The 26,413-nt window shown below is 47.3% G+C and overlaps 1 long non-coding RNA gene across 1 annotated transcript in view; it reads left to right on the top strand.

Annotated features, from left to right (window-relative positions):
- The window catches only part of LOC131406909 (uncharacterized), a 141,188-nt gene extending 128,355 nt beyond the window's left edge, over positions 1 to 12,833 (top strand). The window contains exons 2-4 of the long non-coding RNA XR_009220394.1: positions 9,603 to 9,724; positions 12,326 to 12,638; positions 12,810 to 12,833. This is a non-coding gene — a long non-coding RNA (uncharacterized LOC131406909). The remainder of the gene's footprint in view (positions 1 to 9,602; positions 9,725 to 12,325; positions 12,639 to 12,809) is intronic.
- Positions 12,834 to 26,413: the final 13,580 nt, after the last annotated feature.

The raw sequence follows: 26,413 nt of genomic DNA, 5'->3' as shown, positions 1-26,413 counted from the left end.
CCACTTCTTTGTGCAGCATGCCTGCTGCTGTCTTGGGAGAAGGCTCTGCTGGTAGCTGCCCCTTGCAGACAGGGAGCCCAGGCTGCAGAGCTCGCCCCGCCAGTTCTAGGGTGCTCGAGAGGCAGCCGTAGTTGTCAAGGTTTAGCCGCTGGGAAAGGAGGCATTGCAGGTCTGCTGGGAAAGCCAGACCTACACAATGAACGGTGCCTGGATCCTTGTTTATCCACTTGAACAGGAGAAAATCAGCTTCTGTTGCATCCCTCACACAAATGTAAATTCCAATGAGTTAGGATCTAAATGTGAAATAAAATCGACATAGTAACTATTAGAAAATTTATAGGAGACTCTTAAAGTCATGGGGAGGTTCTTTCCATTTGTGTTTTAATGAATATCCATGAACTGAAGTCATTTTGAACATTTTAATAATTTCTTTAAAATTTTAAACATCTTTTTGAGTAGAGTACATTCTCTTTTGTAAATATTAAAGCACTACAGAAATATATAAGCTAAGAAGTGGTAAAAACTCCTATTTCTCACCTACCTCCCAACTTTTATTCCTTGTTGGTAGTAAAATTTGTTGTGTAATCTCCTCAACTCTTCCCTGTGCTTTACATGCATATTTCTCCACCTGTACGAATAGATTGGATATATTTTTGGTGTGTTTATTGGCTATGTTTCTGATTTTCCCGCTCTCTTACAGTTTAGTAGTTGTAAACATTGGTTTCTCAATATTCCTTATGTATTGAGGGTACCATCTTTTGCCTGTTATACATCCATGGAAAACATTTCCCTACCACATAGTTCATTTAATCTGGATCAGTGCTGGTCTTCCCAGATGTCAGTAAAACTTCAGGAGGGAAACGGCTCTATGTGACTGGCTGTTCAGGATCTCCGGGACCCCCAGGGCAACAACCATTAGGACAACACAAAACAAGAAACAAAACCCATCCTGCGTGTTTCCAGATGCATTCTGGTGGAAGGACAGCTCCAGTTGAGGACCGCTGATGTCTTGGTCAGAGTTATCCACTATGTTCTCCTATCACGTTAAAGCAGTTTCGGTAGTTTCTTGTACCTGATGGTACAGTTTGGTGCCTTTGTCTGTTCCTTTTGGTCAGACTGCGCAAGGTTTCTCACTGGTACAAGTCTTTCCAGAGAGCCAGCCCTTAACTCCATTGCTTAGGTCTGCATTGTTTTTCCTGCCTCGTGAATCCTCACTTCATTCTGCTGTTGTTGGTTTTATTGTGGTGTTATTCTGGCTCCTGGAGGAAAGTGCTCAGCTTCTTCATGTAGAGTTGATATTCCTTGATACCTGCAGTGTAGGCTGTGTCTCTTCTGTCCCTTAGTCTGCACACCATGGATTTGGCTCATGCTGCTCTCAGTGCTGCTCATTTCTAAAGAGTTTGTCCTGTCTGTCTGGATCCCCTCTGTAACCTGAGAGATTTAGAATGGTGTGGACAGATTTTCAAGTGGATAAGTTGGGGGAGGGGAGCCAATATTTTGTGATTATTTTTTATTTTTATTGCTTTAAGGTCCCGTAATATGGTTACTTATAGATTTCTGCTTTTTGGACTCTTTAGAGATTTCACTGTGGCTTAGCACACAATCCATTGTGGTGACTGTTTCATTGTGGTTTGAGAAGAATGTTTCCTCTCCACTAGTTTCTTATGTTGTTGTCCCTCAGGCTGAGGCTAGATCTAGCTTTTTTGTGTTTGTCAACAGATCTGTTTCCTAACTTATTGTATCACTTAAGGGGAAGAGGAAAGTGACTGAATTGACTTAGTATAAGGAAATAGGAGGCTATCAGATAATGGACTATCTCATACACAAGATTTTTTGCCCAAACCTCAAGGTAAACACTAAACAAATAATCAAAGCAAAACCACATATGATAAACAAAGAGAAAACTAGAAGAATCATAAGACAGAACAACCAAACTGAATTGGCAGTCCAAAACAAATGGGACAAGAAACAAAGGAAATGCAAAAGAACCAGAAAATAAGTGACAAAACAGCAACATTAAGCCCTCATATATCAATAATTACCCTAAATGTAAATGGATTGAACTCTCCAATCAAAAGATACAGAGTGGCAGGATGGATTAAAAAGCAAGACCCAACAATATGCTGCCTTCAGGAAACACATCTTAGCACTAAAGACAAGCACAGGGTCAGAGTGAAAGGATGGAAGACAATACTCCAAGCTAATGGCAAACAAAAGAAAGCAGGTGTTGCCATACTCATATCAGACAAAGTAGACTTCAAGATAAAACAGGTTAAGAAAGACAAAGAAGGGAAATATATAATGATAAAAGGGACACTCCATCAAGAAGACATATCACTTATAAATATATATGCACCCAACTTAGGAGCACCAATGTACATAAAGCAACTATTAACAAACCTAAAAGGAGAAATCAACAACAACACAATAATAGTAGGGGATCTTAACACCCCACTTACAGCAATGGATAGATCATCCAGACAAAAAGTTAATAAAGAAATATTAGACTTAAATGAAAAACTGGAGGAGATGGACCTAGTAGACACATACAGAGCACTCCATCCAAAAACAGCTGACTACACATTCTTCTCAAGCGCGCATGGAACATTCTCTAGGGTAGACCATATGTTGGGAAACAAAGCAAGCCTCAATAAATTTAAGAAGATTGAAATCATAACAAGCATCTTTTCAGACCATAAGGCTATGAAACTGGAAATGAACCATGAAAAAAAAACTGGGAAAGTGACAAAAATGTGGAGATTAAACAACATGCTACTGAACAACCAATGGATCATTGATGAAATTAAAGGAGAAATCAAAAACTATCTGGAAACAAACGAAAATGATAACATGCCATATCAAACCATATGGGATGCAGCAAAAGCAGTCCTGAGAGGGAAACTCATAGTGATACAAGCTGCTATTTTTTTTTTAAGTAAACACTCTTTTCCTTTATCCCTGTCTTCTCTGGTACTTTAATAATGCTTATCTATTTCTTTTCATGGTATCCCATAATTCACACTGCCTTTCCCCATTCCTATGCAGTACCGTTTTTCTTTTTGTTTCTTTGACTGGATGATTTCAAACGACACATCTTCTAGTTCACTAATTATTTCTTGTACATGGTTGAATCTGATTTAGAACCTCTCTATTAAATTCTTCAGTTCAGTCGTTGTGTTCTTCAATTCTAGGATTTCTGTTTGTTTTTCCTTAATGATTTCTGTTTCTATAATGAACTTCTCACTTGTTCATGCACTGTTTCCTTATTTCATTTAGTAGTCTATCTATGTTTTCTTAGAGTTTTATGAATTTCTCAAAGAGGGTTGTTCTGAAGCCTTTGTGTCATAGTTCCTATATCTCCATTGCTTGGTCGGTCATTGGAGTTTTATTCTTTTTCTTTGGTGGTGTCATGAGTCTTTGATTATTCATGATCCTTGTGGCCTTCCATTGATGTCTGCAAATTTGAGGAAGTAGGCACCTCTTCCACCCTTTACAGACTGGCTTTAGCAAACCAAAGCCTTCACAGTCATCCCATCTAAGGGTCCTGGGTAGGCCATCTGGTGGTGTCCAGGGGCAAGCTTGCTGCTGGAGTCCTTGGACAGCCTGGTACTGGGGTGAGTGGAAAGCTTGGGTCTATGGTATTGTGTCTGGCCCTGGGCACAGCTGGGACCCTGAGATCATGAGTAGCCCCACTGGAGCCTGTTTTGGCAGGTCCTCTTTGAGAGCCTGCAGCCACAGGAGTCATCCAGGGCCATGAGAGTTCGCCAGTGCTGGGATGAGCTGAGAGCCTTGGTTCATGGGAGACTGCCAGGAGCCTGGCACCACGAGAGACAGCTTGTGCTGTGGTAGGCCAGAAGTCTGGATTCCTGGGAGCCTGCTGGGATCCTGGGGCCACAGGAGCTGCCTGAGGCTGCAGAAGCCAGCAGGCACTGGATCAAGATGGAAGCCTGGGTTCATGGGAACCTGCCGGTGCCTGGTGCCATGGGAGCTGCCTGGGGCCGCCTGAGTCAGCAAGCACCTGGGTAAACTGGGGGCCTGGTTTTGTGGGAGCCTGCAAGGAGCCTCGTTCCGTAAGAGCTGTCTACAGCTGCTGGAACTGGCAGGTGGTGTGGTGATCCATGGGCCTGAGTTCCCAGCAGCCCCCTGGGAGCCTGGTGTCATGGAATCTACCTGGGTTGCTGGAACCAGCAAGTGCTGGAGTGACCTGGGGTCTTGGGTTTGTGGGAGCCCACTGGGGTCTTGGGTTTGCCCTGTAACAGAAGCTGCCTGTGGCTGTGGGTGCTGCCTGTGGCTGCCTGGCATACGCAGGACCTTGGGTGAGCCAGGGTCTGGATTCACCAAAGCCCACCAGGAGCCTGGTGCCAAGGACACCACTTGTGGTCACAAGAGCCACCTTGGGCTGTTTAAGATGGCAGCTCCTAGGCTGAGATGGGGCCCTGGGTTCCCAGGAGCCCGGTGGGAGCCTGGTGTCAAGGATGCTGCTTGGGGCCACCAGAGCTGGCATGCTCCAGGGTGAGCCAGGGGCCTGGATTTGCAGAAGCCTGCAGGGAGCCAGCTAGGTCCACAGGAGTCAGCCTGGCACTGGGGCAGGCTGGCTAAGGTCAGGCAGAGTGGAGAAGTCCCTTCTCATTGGGAGGTGTTTGATTACTGATTCAATCTGCTTATTTGTTACTGGTCTGTTCAAGATTTCTATTTCTTCATGATTCAGCTTTTGTAGGTTGTTTCTAGGAATTTATCTATTTTGTCTAGGTTATGCAATTGATGAGTGTACACTAGTTCAGAATAGTCTCTTCTGATCTCTTTCTTTCTGAAGCATCCGTTGCAATGCCTCCTCTTTCATTTCTGATTTAGTTTGAGTCATCTTTCTTTGTTTTCCTAGATATTTTATCTAAGGGTTTCTCAATTTTATTTTTTCCAAAACTCAACTTTTACTTTTATTAATCGTCCATACTGTCTTTCATTTTTTTTCCACTCTCCTCTTGGTGACTTCCATCCTTCTGCTAACTTTGGGTTTCATTTTTTCTTTTTTTTTTTTTTTTGTGAGGAGATCAGCCCTGAGCTAACATCCGCCAATCCTCCTCTTTTTTTTTTTTTTGCTGAGGAAGACGGCCCTGGGCTAACATCTGTGCCTATCTTCCTCCACTTTATATGGGACGCCGCCACAGCATGGCTTACCAAGCAGTGCGTCGGTGCGCGCCCGGGATCCGAACCAGTGAACCCCGGGCCGCCGCAGCGGAGCGCGCGCACTTAACCGCTTGCGCCACCGGGCCGGCCCCCATTTTTTCTTTTTTTAATGCTGTGTGTTGTAAGTCAGGTTGTTTCTTTGACATCTTTCTTCTCTTGTAATGTACAAGTTTATCACTATAAATTTTCCTCTTAGTACTATTTTTGCTGCAGCCTATAAGTTTTGGTGTGTTTACTGTTTCTTTTTTTTTTTAAAGATTTATTTATTTATTTTCGCCACAAAGCCCCAGTAGATAGTTGTATGCCATAGTTGCACAGCTTTCTAGTTGCCGTATGTGGGACGCGGCCTCAGCATGGCCAGAGAAGCGGTGCGTCGGTGTGTGCCCGGGATCCGAACCCGGGCCACCAGCATCAGAGAGCACGCACTTAACCGCTAAGCCACAGGGCCGGCCCATATTGTTTCTTTTTGTGTGTGTGTGATGAAGATTGGCCCTGTGCTAACATCTGCCAATCCTCTTTTATTTTATTTTATTTTATTTTTTGCTGAGGAAGACTGGCCCTGGGCTAACATCCGTGCCCATCTTCCTGCACTTTATATGGGATGCTGCCACAGCATAGCTTGCCAAGCGGTGCGTTGGTGTGCACCCGGGAACTGAGCCAGCGAACTACGGGCCGCCGCAGTGGAGCGCACGCACTTAACCGCTTGTGCCACCCGGCCGGTCCCTATTGTTTCTTTTTGTATGTTTTGAGCTGTTTTCTAATTTCCCTTTTGATTTCTTCTTTCATCTACATTTTTTGTGTGTGAAGAAGATCAGCCCTGAGCTAACATCCATGCCAATCCTCCTCTTTTTGCTCAGGAAGACCGGCCCTGAGCTATCATCCTTGCCCATATTCCTCCACTTTATATGGGATGCCACTACAGCATGGCCTGACAAGCATGGGTTGGTGCGTGCCCAGGATCCGAACCCAGGCCGCCAGCAGCGGAACACATGCACTTAACCGCTACAGCACCTGTCTGCACCCTGATCTACTTTTAAGTTTAAGAGTTTTTGTTGAACTTCCACATATTATGAATGTTCCAGTTTTCCTTCTGTTATTGACTTCTAGTTTCATGCCATTGTGTTTAGAAAAGTTACTTGGTATTATTTCAGTCTTCTTTAATCTTGTTAAGACTTGTTTTGTGACCTAACATGTGATCTGTTCTGGAAAATAGTCTGTGTGCCCTTGAGAAGAGTGTACATTTTGTTGCTGTCCAGTAAAATATTCTGTGTGTGTCTGATAGGTCCATTTAGTAGTTAATGTTTTCATGTCTGCTATTTCCTGATTTTCTGTATGGATATTCTATCCGTTAAAAGTGGTCTTTGAAGTCTCCTACTATTTGCAACTTATATACGTGAGAGGGCTCTTATATTGGGTATATATAAAGATCTCTTAGAACTCAATTATAAAAGACAAGTCAATGAAACGGGGTAAGCAACTGGAATAGACATGTCTCCAGGAAATACATAGATGGCCAATAAGCACAAGATAGTTGCTCAGTATCATTAATTATTAGGAAAATACAAATTCAAAGCACAATGTGATACTATTTCACACTCAAAATGAAGGCTATATTCAACATAATGGAAAATAACAAGTGTTGGTAAAGATGTGTAGAAAGGGAAACCCACATACATTACTGGTGGGAAAGTAAAATGATGCAGCCACTGCAGAAAACAGCTTGGCATTTTCTAAAATCTTAAACTTAGAATTACCATTGACCTGGAGAGGCCCATGGTAGATATGTCCAAAAGAGCAAACTTGCCCATAGACATTCAAAGCAACAGTGTTCACAATGGTCCAAAAGTGAAACAAACCCAAATTTCTATCCAGTTATCACTGCATAAACCAAATGTGGCCTATTCATAATATAGGATATTATAAGCCATAAAAAAGAATTAAGTACTGCTACATGCTCGGCCATGGGTGAATCTTGAAACATGTGTGCTCACTGAAGCCATCCACAAAGGCAATAGATAACAGGATGCCATTTGAATGAAATGTCCAGAATAGGAAAATCCATAGGGGGAGAAAACAGATGAGTTGTTTCCATGGGTTTGGGTTAGCAGAAAATAGATTGTGAATGAGTATGGGTTTGTTTGGGGGTGTTGAAAATGTTCTGGAATTAGATAGTGGTGATAGCCACACGACATAATCATTGTGCTAAAAGCCACAGAAATGTATACTTTGAAATACTTAAAACGGTGTATTCTATGTTAAGCAGATTTTCCACATAAAATTTTTGAATTTTTTAAGTTAATCAGGGTATTGGTTAATTTTAAGTTGCTTAGTATATTTAATAAGTGTAATTAATGGAGTTATTAGGGGTAGGGCAAGTTGTAGCCAAGAGAGTAAACACCCGACGAGGGCTATAGTAACAAATCCTATGACTATACAAGCAACAGTCTAAAATCCAGTCCATTTCCATTGTCCCCAACTTGGAGAGACCAGCCATGAAAATAGGTCAGTGACCTCGGGGGCCTTTGGTATCTATTCAAAGATTTGGGTAATATTATGCAATATTTTAACCTCTTGGGCCATTTGGTGAAGGTAGGTTTGAACTTCTCTGTTGATGTACACTCAGCAAGTGTGGTTCTAGGAAAGGCACCAACCCCTCCTTCCTTGGCCGGTATAGACAGTCTAGGGCCAGACCATTTTCTAAAACCATTTAGGCGAGAGACTCATGAGAGTGTTGTTCAGGGGTTAGGATATGTTCCTATGGAGTTGTTGTCCATGTTCTGTTAAGGTTGTTGATACTTCTTAGTTGCCTCAGTTTCCTGATTTTGTGTGGGTAGGGCCACCGCACCTGTGCCCAGTCCAGTCAGTCAATCCTAGTAGAACTGAACACCCAGTGCTATAGGACTGACATTGTTTCTATGGGTTGGTGGTAGCTAGTCAGGGCAGGAAACTCAGGGGACCTGCGACCTGAGGGAAGCAGGCTGAGAGAGAAACAATAGTGCGTTGCACAATATAGCCTGGAGAAAGCTGCTCAGAGAGCTGGGGAAGAGAGACGCTCACTGGGTGAGAGCCTTGTGATATCAGCCCACAGTGAAACCCAAAAGTGGATGCTCCTGGTGTGAAATATTCCTTAGGTGTCTTGAGGTAAAATAATTTGCACCCATTCACTGGTTACCTGTGCTATATGATTTCAGGGGGTATGGTTAAAGTGTTTGTCGGCCAAGAGCTGTTTGTGCCTGGGCACAAAATCACCAAGGTGGCCTCGAAGGCTACCCCAAAATGACCCCTCAAGGAGCAGTTGGGGCAGAAAGTGGGTGGAGCATTTTGAAGGAAGCCTGGGGCAAAGATGTTGTTCGATGGAGTTGGCTACAACTGAGTCTCTCTGCAGGGTAAGCCCTTCAGCTGGGGTACAGTAGGTGATTGGAGGCCAAGTGACAGACCCTGTGACTCCTGATTCCCAGTGCACGGTTAGACCTCTAAGCCCATTGGACATAAATGGTTGTGGTGTTTGTGAAGCATCTTGCTGGCAGTGTGGAAAGTATAGGGGACGTGTGGTGGGAGACGTCATGATAGTGTCGGGAGGAGCTGTGTGTGAGATTACGGTGTTGAGGGGGAAGGACTGGAGGCAGGTGCAGTGGGTGTGTGATTAACAATGGTCAATGAAGGGACAGCTGGGGTGTAACTGGGGAAATCAGGGACCAGCAGAAGTAATGTGTTTAAAACAAGACACCAGGGCAGGCCCAGCTGTTAAGTGCGCACGCTCCACTACTGGCGGCCTGGGTTCGGATCCCGGGCGTGACCGACGCACCTCTTCCCCAGCCATGCTGAGACTACATCCCACATACAGAAACTAGAAGGATGTGTAACTATGACATACAACTATCTACCTGGGCTTTGGGGAAGGAAAAAAGGAGGAGGATTGGCAATAGATGTTAGCTCAGAGCTGGTCTGCCTCAGGAAAAAGGAAGAGGAGGATCAGCATGGATGTTAGCTCAGGGCTGATCTCCCTCACAAAATAAAAAATAAATAAAATAATAAAACAAGACACCAGGCCCTAATAGAGCCACTTAGCCTAAGTCTCACATCAACAAGCCGAGATTTAATTAGACTTTTTGCCCTCCCAGGAATAGAATCATAAACCAGTCAATTGGGAATCGCCTGATGAGCAGCAGGTAGGTCACCTTCCTAATAGAGACCTGCCATCCCCTAAAGGAAGGTAACCTTGCAGTAACCAACCCTCTTTTTGGTGTAGTGTAATTTCCTTGTTCCTGCTCCCTTCTGCCTATAAAAGTCTTTCATTTTGTACAGCTCCTTGGAGCTCCTTTCTCTCTGCTAGACTGGATGCTGCCTGATTCATGAACTGTTGAATAAAGCCGATAAGATGTTTAAAATTTACTCAGTTTTATTTTGTTTTGTACCAGTTTGGTGGCAGCAGTGGGATCCAAAGGAGACATCTGATGGCTTAGGGGATGAGAAACACAGGCATTGGTACCTGCAAAACTTTTGAGTTCTCCATCTTTGTCACTGATTCTGAGAGCCGTGGGTAAGTTCCTCTCAGCAAGTGCTGTAGAGAAACACAGCAGGGGGCTGTGAGGGAGGGTTGGGCGTCACTTGGTAGGAGGGTCTGAAAGGCCTCAATAGGGTGATATTTGATGGGACCAGAATGACAAGAGGGAGCCAGCCCTTCAGGGGTCTGGGAGCAGTGTGTCAGGGAGATGGCACCACCGGTCCTGAGTCTCACAGGCAGAAGTGAGTTTGGCCAGAGGAGGTCAGAAATATGGCCAGTGCAGCTGGAAGGAGGCTGGGAGGAGAGAACAGGAGCTGAGGTGGAAGGTAGGGCCAGGGCCTGGTAGGCTGTGTCAGTTACCTTTCCCTCTCTGACTTCATTGCCCCTAACCTTGCTTTTCAAAACTACAAATGTTGACTATCTCACAATTTGTGTGTATCAGCAATGAGGCACGTTTTAGCTGGGTGCCTCTGCCTCACTGAGTTGAACAGGTTGGGGCTGTGGCCTCAACTGAGGCTCAACTGGGGGAGGACAAGCCCCCAAGGCCACTCTCAGCCTTCAGGATTCAGTTTGGACTGAGAGCCTGAGTTCCTTTCTGTCTGTTGGCCTGAGCACTCCCGTGCTTCTCTCCTCTATAGGCCTCCACATTGGGCAGTCCCAAAACACTGGTATTTGATTCCTCAGTTACAGGGATTCGACAGAGTGAGAGAGAGAGATGGAACATGAGAGAGGGAGTAAGAGGAAGTGAGAGACTTGTGTAGTTAAAATTTAGACAAGACATCCCATCACATTGGCTCTTATTATGTTCATAAGCCAGTTACTAACCACTTAGTGGTTCCACGGGGATGGCTATGCCATGAGTGGGGTTTACTGGGTACCATTGTGGAGACTTCCCACCTCATAGGCCAAGATGAGGCCCTTGGGTCTCATTCTCCATAAAACAGGAAACAGTTGAATGGTTTTATGCCACAGAAGGCAGTATCTAAATTTCCGTTAGTTTCAACACCCTCATGATGCTGACCTGAAAATGAGGCCAAGTTGGGAAGTGACTGTTCCAATATCACATTGCTAGAATCCAGGCCTGTTTTGAGTGGTGTTCTGTGCTACATGTCACCCCTTCTTGTTATTCTTCCATCTCTAAGTTTGTGCCTTAGGTACATGTGACACCAGCCCACAGGGGTAATAGATATTATCTCATATACACCGGGTGAGGTCCCTAGGAAGTAGATTCTAGCCTGATCCCCATGGTGCAGGTTTGGAGACTAGGGAGGACCTGAGAGGCACAGGGACTTTCCCAGGATGCAGAACTGGTAAGAAAGAGGAGGTCTGCATTCATCTCTGTCTCCTCAAAGCTAGGACCTGAGTTAGGTTTCCAGGGAACTGTGGCTAGGGCTGTGTAGGCTCCTTGTGTACAGTTCAGGAAGTGACATGAGAGAGGAGGGTGAGCAGCCCGGGCTCAATGGGCAGCTCTGGAGAAATCTGATTGAGGTAAGGGTCCCAGGTAAAGGAATCTTGAAAAATGACCCCATCTCCTTGGTCCTAGGCCTCAACAGATCTTAGAACTCTGGTAACCAGGCACCCACAGCCCCCCATCCAGCTCACTTGAATGGAGACAGCCAAGAAGCAAAAATGTTTTGTTGTTGTATCCAAACTTTTGCAGGATCTGGCCTCAAAAAAACCCAGAAAGAGAATCTTTTTGATTGTTGCCGATGTTGGCTCAGCCCTCATCCCTGACGCCTCTGGATGTCTGACAGGAGGCAGTGAAGGGTAACATGGGGGAGCCCAGGAAAGGCTAGTGCAGGCCAGGACACAACGGTGATCCCACCTGATCAACCCCACACTCCAGGCCCCTCATAGTGTGTGTGTGTGTGTTTGTGTGTCTGTGTGGAGTGGGGAAGGCAGGGTATGTGGGGCAGGCCATTCCTAAGCAGGAGCTTGTTGTTAGGTGTCGGAAACCTGGTGGGTCTGTCACGTTCATACCCCAGATCATGGCTGACAGCATGAGAAGGTGAGCTCCTCTACTCGTATATTATTGAGCCCTAGAGGTTTCATTTCCTTCCCTCCCTGACCAAAGATCTTTGCCAGGATGCCCTCTGTGCCTGAACTGAGGAGCAGACTTTCTCTTGGGGGTTGGCCTCAGTGGCAGTGTGCAGGCCACCCCTGATTCCCTCTGGCCCAGCTCCCAGGCAGTCTTTGCAGAACTCCACTCAGGAGGTCGTCGAGTAGCTGCCCAATGGTTTCAACTCCACCAACTCACTAGACAAGGAGCAGGTACATGAGGCCACCCACACCATCCAGTGCTGCTCTGAGATGACAGCAGGAGCAGAGGGCCTCCACACTCAGGACCTTGAGATGATGGGGTTGGACCAGAACTAGGGTGGGACCAGTCAGGGGCTGTCTCTTTTTCAAGCTAAAGGGGACGTACATGCAGGTAACCTTGTCTGGTTCAGAGCTGTGCTCCCTTGACCCTATTTCCCTTGTCTGTTGTGAGTTTAGGAGGCCACTGAGGCAGAGCCAGAGGCTAAAGGGGACTGCAGGCTGGCTATTCCTGGAAGAGAAGTGGGATCTTTCCTGTATTTAGAAGGACACATGGAAAGTCAGCTATGTGAGTGAACCTTTCTCTTTATCCCGCTCCAGAGTCAGCTCCAGAGTTTCAGCCAGCAGCAGAAGCAGAGCTGTGGGCAGTGGTGGAGGTAGAGCTGGCTCCAGCTCCGTTGACACCACACCCTCTAGCACTGGAGCCAGTGTCCCCTCTACCAGCAGTGTTGGAGGTGGAGCAAGGGCCAACATGGGCTCCAGCAGGAGTGGGAGCTGCTGAGTTGGAGTCACCTGGACCATCATTTCTAGTGGGAAGTCCATCTCCACCTGTGGCTAAGATGTGTGAGAAGAAGCCCAACCTACGGCCTTCCCTCCTAAGCTGGTGGTGGAGCAGTTGATCGTGATGGATGCAGTGAGCAGCTGGGCTCTGAGGGTGGGGTGGGGTAGGCCTTCCCTCTGCCATCGTTGCCCCAGACCTCATCCAGTCTCCTATGATCTGGGCCCGAATCCTGGCTCCACCCCTTACCAACCATACGACCTGGGCAACTTTCTGAACCCCTAAGCCTTTGCTTTCCACCTGCAGAGCGTAGAGGTGGACACTAACAGGACCTGCTGCACAGAGTGGCTATGCCGGCTCCTTGAAGAGAAGGAACGGTGAGCAGGGCCTGGCACATCAGTAGTGGAGGGGAACTCACTGTATGCAGCCAGGTCCCTGGTGGCCCAACCGTCTGCTCAGGAAGCTCAACAGCCTCAGGACTTTACTAGACACCTGATGTGTACTCCACTACAAGGGAGACAGACAAGGCCCGTGGTTGTAGCTGCCAGGGGAGAATGTGCATCAGAATGGGGAGTGTGACCAGAGGGGGATCAGTGTGTTGGAAGATGCCCCCTTGGGATGAACCGAGGTGAGCCACCATCTGGAGCTTGGAGTTAGCCAGGACGGGCTGGATGCAAATGTCCCTCTCCCTTCCCTGCCAGTATTGGGTCCTGGGTCATCCTCTGGGTACCCTCAGTGGACAGAGAAGAAAAGCCAGGGACTCTCACAAGGCTCAGGCCACATCATGAGCTTCCTGAGCTCCAGCTCTAAACTGTGACCCCTGTGTGGGACTTTTGGGGATGTGGACACAGAGCTGGGGTGTGGCAATGTTGGGTGACACTCCCCCTGTTCCCCAGGAGCTCTTCCGGAAGGTGGTGCCCTCTCAGTGCCTGGGCTCCACCTGGGGCAAGAGGAACAAGCCCAGCAATGAGCACCTGGCACACACCGTCCGGGCCACCATCGACCACTTCAGAAGGGTGGCCAGCCTCGTCGTCACCACCTGCCTCGGGGACCCGAGCATGATGGCCCAGGACAGGGTGAGGGTGGTGGAGCGCTGGATCCAGGTGGCCCAGGTGTGCTGTGGGAGGCCCAGTGGAGCCCCTCTCTGGAGCCTTGGGAACTGCCTCCACCTTTATCAGATCCCAGGATTGCAGTGTGTGGTCTAAGCCCCTGCAAGTCCCTAGGCCCTTCTTGCCAGGGGAATGCTGACCTTGACTCCAGGTCCCACTGCGGGGATGCTCACTTCCTACCTTGCTCCCTCCCTGGGTTGAGCTAAAATCCTCCTCCTTGTGAGTGTTACTCTTTGGGTCCTAAATGTGCCCTTCTGGGGCTCCCTGAGCATCTGTCTCATCCAGGAGAGGAGATTTAAATAGAAGGGGACTGAAGCTAGAGCAAGCAGGGCTCCAGTACCCCACCTCACAGCTCATTCTCTTCCCTTCCCCAGGAGTGCAAGATCCTGAAGAACTTCTCCTCGCCCTGCACTGTCATCTCTGTTCTGCAGAAAACATCCATATGCCACCTGAAGAACACATGGGGGAAGTTTCCTGGTGGGTAGGCCTCTCTCCATAGGAGGACCAGGGTGGATGGGGGATCTCCCGTATGTCTGCCATTGGCCCCTCAGTCAGCTGGGAACTCCTGGGTGGCAGCAAATGCTTGGAACAGGGCCTGGGCCTCAGCAGTGTGTCTCTAAGTCTCCTGGTGTCCTTAGTGCACCAATTCTGCTTCAGGATTCGGTTTCTCTAAATGCCAGGTACTGGGTTGAGCCACATTGGAGATTTTCAAGTGTTTATAGCAACAGAACTCTATGCCCAGTTGAAACTGAAAGTGGTCAAAAGAGAGCTGCTCTGTATAGCGGGGGAATGGAGACCCCAGTGACCAACAGGAGAGCCCCCTCCCAGTCTCACAAGACCTTAGCCCTCAGAGGAGCCCAGTGAGAGCACTCCTCCAGGCAGTTTGAATCTCTCAGGTTGTCAAAGAAAAAGATTTGCACTCAGACCCCTCATATTATCCCTAAATTTATCCTTCCCTCTTTCTCCTCTCCTCAGGGAGCGCTCTGAAAAACTTAAGGAGCACTATAGCCAAGACGAGTCCTTGAGCAGAGAACTGATGACCAAGGTAGAGTGGAGGCTGGGGGTCTGGAAAGAGAGGAAGTGCCACGGGGGGAGGGGGACTGGGCAAGCTGTGGTTTTGATAGTTTCTCACTTGAACTTTCTCTGAAACGTTCCCATCTATCTTGTCCAGGTTAACAAGCTTAGGGATCTGTTTGGCCCATGGGCAGGTGGGGTGCCGTTTGTGGGCAGGAGGCCCTGGTCATGGGACACAGTGGTGTTGGCTGTGCTGTTCCAGGGCGAGTTGCCGAGCTGGCGCCATCAGCAGATTTCTGGCTTCCATGCACTTCCGTCCTGCTGAATGTAGCTTCTCCCAGACTGTTGGGTGGTTGGGTGGGTTTATCCCTCAGCCTAAACCTGTCCTCAGGAAGCCAGGCCCCTGCTGCTCCTTCTATCTTCACCATGTCTCCAAGGGGAGAGCACACTGCCTACCCCAGGGACGGGCACAGCAGAGAATTCCCCTGGCCCAGGTGGACAAACAAGATGCTCATCCTTGGATCTGAACAGCTGGACCAGAGACAGATGTGTGTGCGTTCTGGGACCCCCCCTGGACGCCTAGAACAGTCATTCGAGTCAACAACGGAGTCTCACCTGAATGCCTGGTTGGCAATGACATATACCCCAGGTGGCTTATGAGTAGCGCCTAGGCAACTGATAGATTCTTAGTGGATCCTGCTGAAAGGAAGTTAGGAGCTTCATGTAAACAGGGAAGCAAAATGTCCTCTCACCCCTTCCCTGTTGATCAGAGGTGGCACCTTGGGGGTCCAGTTTCTGAGTGGATAAAGAAAGAGTTCAGTGCAGGGGAATATCCTGAGTGGTTCCTTGGGGGAGGAGAAGGGTTTGGCATTGCCTCTGTCCCAGCCTGGGGGCCAGACACTCCACGAGACTGGGGCAGGCAGGAGCCATTCAACCAGACTCCCAAGACACCACATCCTCTCCATCCACGCCTCGGCCCACGACCAAGCTTCGAGAGCTCGGGGGTCAGGACTATTGTCAGTGGTGGGGCTGGGGGTTAGGTGAGGATGTTGGAACAGGGTCTCTGGCTGGGAGGGCCAAGTGGCCTCTCCTCTGTGGCCCCTGAGCAACTCACTGCCCCTGTTTGGGCCTCTGTCTCCCCATCAGGGAAATGGAAGGATGGTGATCGTGTGGTGCAGGCCTCACATGGGGGTGATGAGGTAAGAGGGAGGAAAGGGATGTGGGAGCTTTCTGCCTGCTCCCTGGAGGGGTGAGGGCAAGAACAGCGATGACAGTCATGCAACAGTGAGTCCTCAGGAGAACCTGTGAAGTAGCTGGAGTTCTCACACTTTCCAGATGAGGAAACAGGCTCAGGGAGTCCAGGACGCAAGCCCAAGCTTACACTCAGAGAGTTGAAACTGGGCTTGTTCTGGAATCACAAGACCTTGGAGGGTGGAGTGGCATTGGTACCAGTTGACTCGAGTCAGATGTCCAGTGTCGGAGGCGAGTGGTGCTGGAGAGAAATGCGGTGAGGGGACTATGGCCTCACTGACACTGTCCTCGACCCTGACAGGAGGGGCCTTCCACGTTTGCCCCCCGGAAATCAACCCCCAGAGGGTGCAGGAGAAGGAGCAGCAGCAGCAGCAGCTGAGTGTGCCTGTGGGGGAGGGGCTCTGCGTTCCCAGCTGGAGGCCTCAAATCAAGAGAGGAGGGCCCTTTCTCTTGGTGCCACAGTGTCCGAATCCCCCAGTAGAAGTGACCGGGATGGCCTGGAAGAGCTGGTGCAGGATGGGTTTGTTGTGGGGAGGGACAGGGACCACATACCCTGTGATTTGCTAGAAGCCTGCCCTGGGAGAGGAGGAGGAGGAGTGTGGTGTTCTTGGGGTGTGAAGCAAGGAGGAATTGAGGGGAGGCTAGTAAGGGTCCTAGGCTGTTCCCCGTGGGAACCCTGGGGGGGGCCAGGAGGCTGTGGCTGTGGACTTTTCAGGGGAGGGTCTGCAGGGGGTCGACTTGAGAGCAAGGGCTCATCCCACCCGCACCCCAATGTCACAAGGTGTCGTCCCCTATCTTGGCACTTTCCTTGGTGACCTGCTTATGCTGTGTCTGGCGATGGGTGATTATCTCGAGGTGGGTGAACCTGAGGCCAGGCAGGAAGGACCACGATCCTGAACCTTGGGATGCGGGAGCCCCCGAAATGTGCTCCGAGCTCTCAGCACTTGACACATCTCTCCTGGGAGCCTCGCAGTGGCCCCTGGGAGCTGGGGCATCAGGCCCATCTTAGAGATGAGTGAACAGAGGCTCCACCTGAGACACCCATTCCGGTTCCCCAGGCTGGGGAAACTCAGAGCTGCCTGATGGCACAGCCGCGTGAGGTTTTATCTGAGCTGGACTCAGCCTCTAACTCCCATGCTCCCCATGGAGGGAGAGAGGGGTCGGCCCCCCCCCAAGTCAGGCAGCACATAAGTTGCTGAGCAGTCCCCTCTGCCTGAGGCCTCAGCCTCCAAGTCTGTCATCAGAGAGGGTTGTGCTGCCAGGTCCCTCAGCCTCCCCCCATGTCCTCCTTCTCTGGAGCCCAGAGCCCGGCCTAGGTCCAAGTCCTGTTTTCTCTGCATGCTCCGCCCCCTCTGGGGACCTGGCAGTCGTGCACCATGAGAAGGGGTGGACATAAGGGGCTAGTCAGTCTATGGCATTCTGTCTGATGGACTCTGGCTCTCCACCTTCCAGGGGAATGAGATCAACCTTAAGAAAGGGACTGAGGTGAGCAGCTGTGGCACTCCCTGCAGGGGAGGGGAAGGAGGTGGAAATCAGAGACCCTCTGGGCAGAACAGTCCCTGGTTCCACCCCCTGTATCTTACATTGAGTGGAAGACTTCGATAACAGAGAAGTGGGAGACCCATCCAATTGGCGGGTTGGTTGAGGGGAGGATGGCATCAAGGATAACTTCTTGGAGGAGGGGCTGATTATTCCCATTCTGAGAACAGGTAGAGCCTGGATAGAACTGGTGGGACGGAGCGTTGCCAGGACTGGTCCCCTGCCCCACCCCTCACCCCCCACAAGGCCCCTGCAGCATCCCCCACCCAGGCCCTGTGTGCATCCTCTCCTTCCCTCTGGTCCCAGGAATACTGAGTCATGAGGGAGATGCTGCTGCTCCCAGTGGTTGCAAAGAATTGCAACCAGAGCTGGAGGCGTGATTTGGGGCCTGATTCCAGGACATGGAGCTGCTCAACGAGAATGATAGTTGAGGCTGTGCAGGAGTTGAGTGAGGGCAGGGGTGGACTCTCCATGTTGGCCAGTCCAGAGAGCCTGTCTCCATGGCCCCCTGCTCAGCCCCAGGCCTTATTGCTTGGCGAACTCTGGGACACCCAGACTCCAGCTGCTGGGAAGGCAGTGGGGGGACACCTGAGGTGTGGCTCCTGGTAGGCTCAGAGGTGCCTCTCTGCCCTGTAGCTACAGCCTGTCCTGCCTGCTGGATCCCCAGATCTAGTTGGCCAGCAGAATATTCAAGGCCAAGAAGAGCCGGCCATCATCAAGTTCAGGGGTGAGTGAGTGTCTGGGCTGGGGTGACTGACTCCTAGGAGTTCAGTAAAGCTTTGAGCTAAGCGTGTCCTTGGGGAGTCCGATAGCTGGCACTGGGATCCCACCTCCACTACTGAGCAGTCCTGTGACTGGGGTGACTCTCTTCAGCTTCCTGAGACTCCGTGTCCTCCTCTGTGAAATAGGTGATAGTAAACGATTTCTCCCGTGGCAGGGACAAGTGGGGTACTGGTGGCTAACAGCACTGAGCACAAGGTCTGCAGCACCCAGTGCAGTGGGGACAGGGTGGGTGGCCATGATTCTGAGGGAGGCCCCCCAAGATAACCCGACACTTCTACTCAGCCCCCAGGCCCCAATACCGAGCCCCATACCAGTGGCCGATCACAGCCTCATCCTCAGTAGCCGGGACACAGCTGGGAAGCTTGCGATGCACCGGGCCAGCTCCTCCCACCTGACAGGAAGGGGAGCATTGTAAGCTGATTCCTGGAGTCCCCTGAAGCCCAAGAGAGAGAGGACGACCCCATCTCAGCTCCCTGACATCCCCCAGCATCTATGAACCCATTGGGGAGGGACAGTAGTTATTTGTTGTAAATAATAAATGCCATGTTTGAATATTATATTAAAGTCCTGTTCCCTTTACAGCCTGGAACTTGTGGTGTGGTTCTGTCACTTTCTGTAGGCATGTGAGGGAGACACAGAATCTCACATTTCTCCTTGAATCAAGAACTCTTCCGGGTCATCAGCTTATTGTATGTGGGAGAAGGGAGAAGGGCCAGCCCCTTCTCTGGCTAGTGGGGACAATCCCAAGTCCCCCTAACACCGAGGACCAGTTCATTTCAGTATCATTCAGCTCCTCCAGGTGCAGGCACAGCCCACCACCCCTTCTCCTGAGATTTAAAGGTTGAAGGTACTTTCACAGGCAGAGAAAAAAACCACTGAAATGTGGGTGACTTTAAAACAGCACTACGCAGGACCATGTCATGCCACAGGCAGGGGCTGCCTTCCTAATTCTGGAGGAAGAGGGAATGTTTTCTGCTTCTCTTCTTGAGGTTTCTTTTGACCAAATTTTAGGAACTTGTTTTCTAGTTCAATCTCTGGGAATATATCAGCTCTAAGTGGAGAAAACAATGGAAAAAGATCAAAATGTGCACGTTGAGAGGACAAGACCCGCGGAAGTTCATTTGCAGATGGACTAAAGGCAGGCAGGACTTTCCCTCCTGAGGGCCCTCTAGGGGCTCCATGTTCACCTCTGACCTAGATTTGAATCCTGCTGGAATCCTTGTCCAGGACCCTGAATTCCTTTTCCTGCTTGATTTGTATCCAGGAGGAAAGATTTGTGATGCAGCTTTTAAGGCTACAGCTGGGCCTTGTTACATAAACATTACTGCTCCCTGTGAACTAGGATTTTCAGCACCCCTGCCTTCCTTATGCAATTCCCTTTAGGACAGAATTTCCCTAGAAAGCCCCAAACCTCCTCCCTGACTTGGCCTGATGGATCCCGAGTGAGCTCTACTTTGCCAGGATAAGGGACCATAATCCTGGCCAGTCAGTGACCCCACATTGTCCCTTGCTGTCCAAGGTGACTTCTGAGCCCGTGTTCTTCTGAGGTCCATGGTCTTGGACAATCCTCAAGTTTACACACTCAGTGTTGGTGTTCCAAACTCGTCCAAATGGGGCAACTGGGCCCAAGCCCTTAAAGTGTGTCAACCCTGGGTGTCTGTGATTTTTTCCCCAGTCTTGTGTTGTGGTTACATTACAACCACCTGCTGGGGTGTGAACCCTGTTTGGAGCTTTGAAAGATCAGGTATGACGGGGTTGTGGGGGGCTCCAGCAGGGAAAGCCACGGAACTGATGATCCATGGACGTACATGAACACAGCCTTACCAATTAAAATACTGAAATGCTCCCCATCTGGTGGTGAATAGACACTGCTCTGAGCTCACACCGAGAACCCACCACATGACTAGAAGCTTTCAAAGGGTTACTAAGTGGCATTTTGAAGCTCTTCCCTTGGGAACACCCTGTAAGACGAGGGCCAGATGAATCGCTTGGCACTTGTGAGTTATCGCCTCCTTTCTGATGGCTGCAAGTGTCATCCAGACACACAGGCTGGACTCTGTCAGGGAAGCCTTCTCAGGACAGCCAGAAGCTGAGGATGAATACTGGTTCCCGGCATCCCAGGCCCTTCCTGACACAGCATAACCACCCAGGAAAGTGGTTTGGTAATGAAAAAACTGGGAAGGCCATACTTTCCCTCCAAAGAGAAAGAGAAGTGCCAACAGTGAAAGATTGATCCCCTAAATAGACAATTGAATCCCAACAAGCAGTGGGTTCTTGTCAGATTACTGATGCTGAAAAGGCCTCTTTTGATAATAGCACGATCCCCCAACTGCCGTGTCCATCTACATGAATCAAATTTCCAACACATATGGATCTAAAAAACTGAGGGAAATCTGGTATTTCCTTAGATGCAACTCTGAAGTAGCATGCAACAAAGAACATAAAAATGGAGACTTAGAAGTAAATATCTAATTTGAGAACATAGACATCGAAGTGCTTTTGAAATATTTTGGAATCTATTGGAATATTACACAAAAAGAATAATCCACTTTAAGTAGGTTTTACTGTGACTGTGGGGAAAAACTGAATCATCCCGTGACGTTGATAACTCTCTGCTGACTTGAAAGTAAAAATAAATAATGTGCATAGTAAAGGAAAATGAGAGAACAGCATGAAAAAAGAAGATCTTTCTCTCCTCACCTGAAACTCAACCTCTCACCTCAGAAAGAAACCACTGTCTATATTTTCTATTTCACGCAGCAGAGTTTAATAAAAGAAACGTATTGGTATGTTTTAAAGTTTCAAGAGCTCAAAGCAAGGAAACATTAGGGACGCTGCCAAGAGACCTCACTGAGGTGCCTGCTCCATTTCATCTGCTGTCAGGACGTCCTTCTTGGCCCCTCACTTTCTCTGCCTCACTAGCAAGTCTGTCCGCCATCAGTGCTACCACCAGTCTCTCTCCTGTGCTCTTCACTGCCCTTTCCTCCTTCCTGATACCTTCCTCAGTCGCCAGAAATTGTTGGCAGTGGAACTGTGGAATGCCCAGATCAGCTCCTGGAATCATCTCTGCCAAATCTGAAGACCAGCAGGAGTGGGCATGGAACCTGGAGTGCAGACTACCTGCGAACACACCTGGCAGGGATTCACCTGTGTGACTAGGTGCAAGTTTTTGCAACGCTTTGGCAAGATTGAAAGGACTTACCAGTTTTCCTGCATTGCTGCAGGCCTGGAGTCCTTGCGGTCTCTCGGGCCAGCAGACCTGGTGAGGCTGGTCCAAAGTGTCCTCCCAGAGACCCGTCACTGCCAGAATGGGATGGGATTCTAGTATCCGGCCTCTTGAATATGTCACTGGACATCCTCAAAGGGTTGAAGATGCTTAAACCAGGCTTTGGTTTGGACTGGTTCCCACAGTTACACTGCTTCCTCTGTGAAGACGTAACTATCATCCTTCTTTTCTTCTTACCTTACAAAAATAAATCATGAAATTGGGTCAAATGACAAAGGAACCCTGACTTTTTAGGACAATTATCCTGGTTGTTTTGTACTTCCACCCTCCCTCTGTCCTCCAGGGATAGATCTGACTTGTGTCCTGGGATGTCATCAGGCAAAGTTGCATCAAGAACAGAAAGCTCAAGGTCAAAATTTAAGGCTACTCCAGATCATTTCTCCTCCCCCATCCTGTTAACACCCCTCCTTGTTTGAGTGTGTTTCTATTATATTCTTGTCCTTGTCACTCTAAACCGCACAAGTCCTGACACTCCCTCTCAGGGCAGTCGGTCCCCAAACCTTTACTAAATCCCAAATCCTACCATTTCTGTGTTTTCTGACTACTCATTTGCTTAATCCATTGACCACTTGGTGTTCATAGAAGTTAAATCAATAGCGACATTATCAACCACCCCCTGTTAACGACTTACTCCCATATCCCAGATGTTCACATAATCCAAACGGTTATGGTCAAAAGTAAATAATTCAGAAAACGTATTCACCCACCACAAATTCCTGATCTCTAATACTTTTATTCAAACACTCATACAGTAGATACCTGTCCCTCAAGATCAGAAGTAATGCCAGATCACCGATCCCCACCTTAAGTTCCTCCTACACCTATCAATCCTGGATTCCATGGACTATGATCTCAATACTTTCCTTGGAATAATAAAAAATTCCTTACCACTCATTTATGTTGTAAACCTCCAAACCAAGACATTCCCAATTATCTGCCATGCAGTAGCTACTGCTGGTCTTATAACAAACTGAAGAAAAAACATGAAACATTATCTTTTGGTACCATTGTAAAAACAAAACCATCTGCATCAACTGGGAAGCACCCATAATGCCTGAAAATTTTGTTCTCTTTTTTTGTGTTGGGTCAATAACAAAAAGAAAAATCAATTAAAGAATGGGCAATGGACCAGAATAGACTTTTTCCAGTGAAGACATACAAGGGACCAATAGGTGTATGAAAAGGTGTTCGGCATCACTAATCAGGGAATGCAAATCAAAACCACAATGAGCTATCACTTCACACCTTTTAAGATGGTGATTATCAAAAAAACTAAAGATGGCAAATGTTGGTGAGGATGTGGAGAAAAGCAACCCTTGTGGGAATGTAAATTAGTACAGCCATTATGGAAAACAGTGAGCTTCCTCCAAAAATGAAAACTAACATATGATGCAGCAATCCCACTTCTAGTATATACCCACAGGAATTGAAATCAGGGTCTCAACGAGATACCTGCTCTCTAATGTTCATTGCAGCTAATTCACAATAGCCAAGACACGGAAGTAACCTAAATGTCACTGATGGATGAATGGAAAAAGAAATGCAATATTAGTCAACCTTGAAAAAAGAAGGAATTTCTGCCATTTTTGACAACATGGATGGACCTGGAAGACATTATGCTAAGTGAAATAAGGCAGACAGAGAAAGGCGAATACTCACTTATATGTGGAATCTAAAATAGTCAAACTCATACAAGCAGAGGTTAGAATGGTGGTTACCAGGGGCTGGGGGGATGGATAAATAAGGAGCTGATGGTCAAAGGATACAAAATTTCTGTTATCAAGATAAATAAGTTCTGGAGATGTAGGACAAGCATAGTGCCTACAGCTGACAAGACTGTATTGCATACGTCACATTTGCTAATAGAGTAGATATTAAGAGTTCTTACCACAGAATAATAGTACAAAAGGAGTTGAGAGAAAACTTTGGGAGGTGATGGATATGTTTGTGGCCTTGATGGTGGTGACAGTCTCAAGGGTGTATACTTAGGTCCAAATCCATCAAGCTGTATATGGAAAAGTAAGACATAATCGTTGATTCCTCTGCACCTTGAAATACACCGTGTCCTCATCACAAGAGAAAAAAATTTGTAACTATGTATGGGGATGGATGTTAACTGGACTTATTGTGGTGATCATTTCAACATATATACAAACAATGAATCATTATGTTGTACCCCTGAAACTAATATAATGTTGTATGTCAACATTACCTCAATAAAGACAATATAACAGAGAAAACCATTTGAATATTGTAAATGAGTTCAGTGAATCCCTGAAACTGCCCCATTCCCATATGAGAGTTACTGGAAGCAGAGAGGATGAAGTAAGATGGAAGAAAGTTGTACAAAACAGTAATCAAATTAAAATCATTTAAGTTGCTATGAGCTCCTTGTGGCAAAGTTCTTTGAGCACTGATCATTCACCTTTTCTTGGAAAAGCATACTTTCAGATCCAACCCATAATAGTTTCATCATTTGCTCTAATAAGAAAATTTCAACTTAATAAATAAAACCAAAAGCATCCCTTATGTATGAATAAAGTTAGTGAACTTTACAGAGAAAAGAGCATATTTGCACACTCAATAAAGGAAACAGAAGAACTGAATGATGATTGATTCTCATTCAAGCTTATCTTTGAAAGCCAGTAAAACCAGGTTATCTTTTCAAGGATGTGTGTAGAGCTGTCAGCCTTGGAAGACAGAAATAGTGACCTCCTCTGGAGCAAAGGGCAGGCTTGCTTACTGCCCAGTATAATAGAAATAACACCCCTCTCTGGGGCAAAGGTCAGCAGACTTCCTGCCCATTATCAAAGATTTGAGTTCCTTAAGCTCTGAGTTCTTGCAACCCTCTGCATGTCACCCGGCACACTGTGTATCACCCTGTAAGAAGTGGGATTTAGTGAACCGGTGCAAATGCTGATACTCTGGCCACTGCTATTGCTGTGACATTAAGTCCTTTGTCTCTGACCCATGGGTCTCATGTCTTTTGCCAAGATCTATAAGACCATAGTAGGCTGACTTATTAACTTGCAGGTAAGGTAAAATATCAGGCCTTTCACAGTTCCTGACAAGCGCTTTAAGTAACTAGTAGTCCTAGGAACAGAGAGTTACCCAGAACAATATGCATGGATGGTCTTCATAGAAGACATCATGCAACCAAAACTTTAATAAGGCTCTCTGACCTCTTTTATTTCTACCCCAATTAGAAGGAGAGGCACCAAGCTATTACAGACCTATGGCTTGTGCAAGCCACCTGGAGACCTAGTGACCAGAAACTTCCCATGGGGAGCAAAGACAGATGGGCATATTTCCAAAATGGACCCATCTGCCTCCCTATCATCCAAAAGACAGTACATTATCTTAATTTATGATGATTTCATTCATTAAAATCTTGTGATGGGCCAAAGATACACTTCTAAGAGGAGTGAGGCACATGGCAGTTGTAAGTAGATTAACAGATTTGGTGAATATGAAACTCTAAACTAAACTTAGTGTTCTAATCAATTATAAGGTACAACAAATTTAATTAGATCAATTAAATGATATTTAATGGTATGCCTGATTATTACTCTGCAATAATGATCAAGAAGCTCATATAAATAACTATAATTGGTCTTACTTTAAAATATGATAGTCAAGACTTTTTGAGATAAGCTGGAGAGAAGGAAGGGGAGAAATAGATAGCTGCTCTAAAGCCACTTTCAAGACAGCTGGATCTACATGTAACCCAGGAGATCGAGGCAGATGGCTGTGTGCCTAGATCCTCCCTGAACTGTGGTTCTCAGGGATGTCACGGGGCTGAAGCAGCTTTCTGAATCGTGTTTACATGTCCATGTGTACAATACCCCTGACCATGAGGATGAAACACCATTCAATCATCCCTTACACCTCTCTAATTTACAATTAGATTTCAAAATCATTGTATCATTACATGATCATTTATTCCTCAAACCTGTAGGATGGCGAGCTAAAAGAAAATCAAATTTCAATGGCTTCTTTTCTTTCAAGGACCAAGACGTTCTTTCACAGTTGGAATACGGATTAGAGGATAAATCCAAGTCAATGGAAACAACTTAAGAAATGAACAGAGGAATATTTCATTCCTATATATACACAGTTTTCACTGTGGCAAAAACAGAGTTACATTTTAAAAAATGAGAATTTTTTGAAATTTTATAGATATTAAAGACATTGTTTTGCTTATATTCCCTTTGGTTTACCAAATGAAACTCACTCTTTAATGGGCATTTCTAGCATTGAGTGCTAATAACAGCAGCTTTTTAAAATTCTTATTTTTCCCCGGTCAAAGACCAAGGGCAGAGGTCATCAAGAGGTCAAGTCTAATCTACCTACAGATGTGGCAGGCTTAACTATGGATGTTCAAGCCAGACATTGCCAGCAGAACCAAATCTCTTCACCCATAGGTGAGTTTTTACTAGTAATCACAGAGACTTAAGAATATCAAAGGAAATTCTGTGGTTTTTTTGTGTGTGTGTGTGAGAAGGACCAGTCCTGAGCTAACATCCAATGTCAATCCCCCACTTTTTTGCTGAGGAAGACCGGCTCTGGGTTAACATCCGTGCCCATCCTCCTCTACTTTATATGGGACACTGCTACAGCATGGCTTAAGAAGCGGTGCATCGCTGTGTGCCTGGGATCTGAACCGGCAAACCCCGGGCCGCTGCAGCGGAGTGTGTGGGCTTAACCGCTTGTGCCACTGGACAGGTCCTCAAAGGAAATTCTTTATTAAGAACCAAAGTTATAGATTCCTATCTTGGATTCATTACTTTGAATTTTTGACCCAAATCATATATATCGATTGGACCATGCTCAATTCTATGATCTTTGGAAGATTCAGCCTACAGCTGAAGAGAAACAGATGCGACACCAATATCTTATCCTCTCTGAAGTCCAACTGAGAGCCCCTG

This window comes from Diceros bicornis, chromosome 6, assembly GCF_020826845.1.
Source record: "Diceros bicornis minor isolate mBicDic1 chromosome 6, mDicBic1.mat.cur, whole genome shotgun sequence".
NCBI classification, from domain to species: Eukaryota; Metazoa; Chordata; class Mammalia; order Perissodactyla; family Rhinocerotidae; genus Diceros; species Diceros bicornis.
The sequence above is the reverse complement of the archived record's forward strand: the minus strand, read 5'-3'. Positions and strand labels throughout refer to the sequence as shown.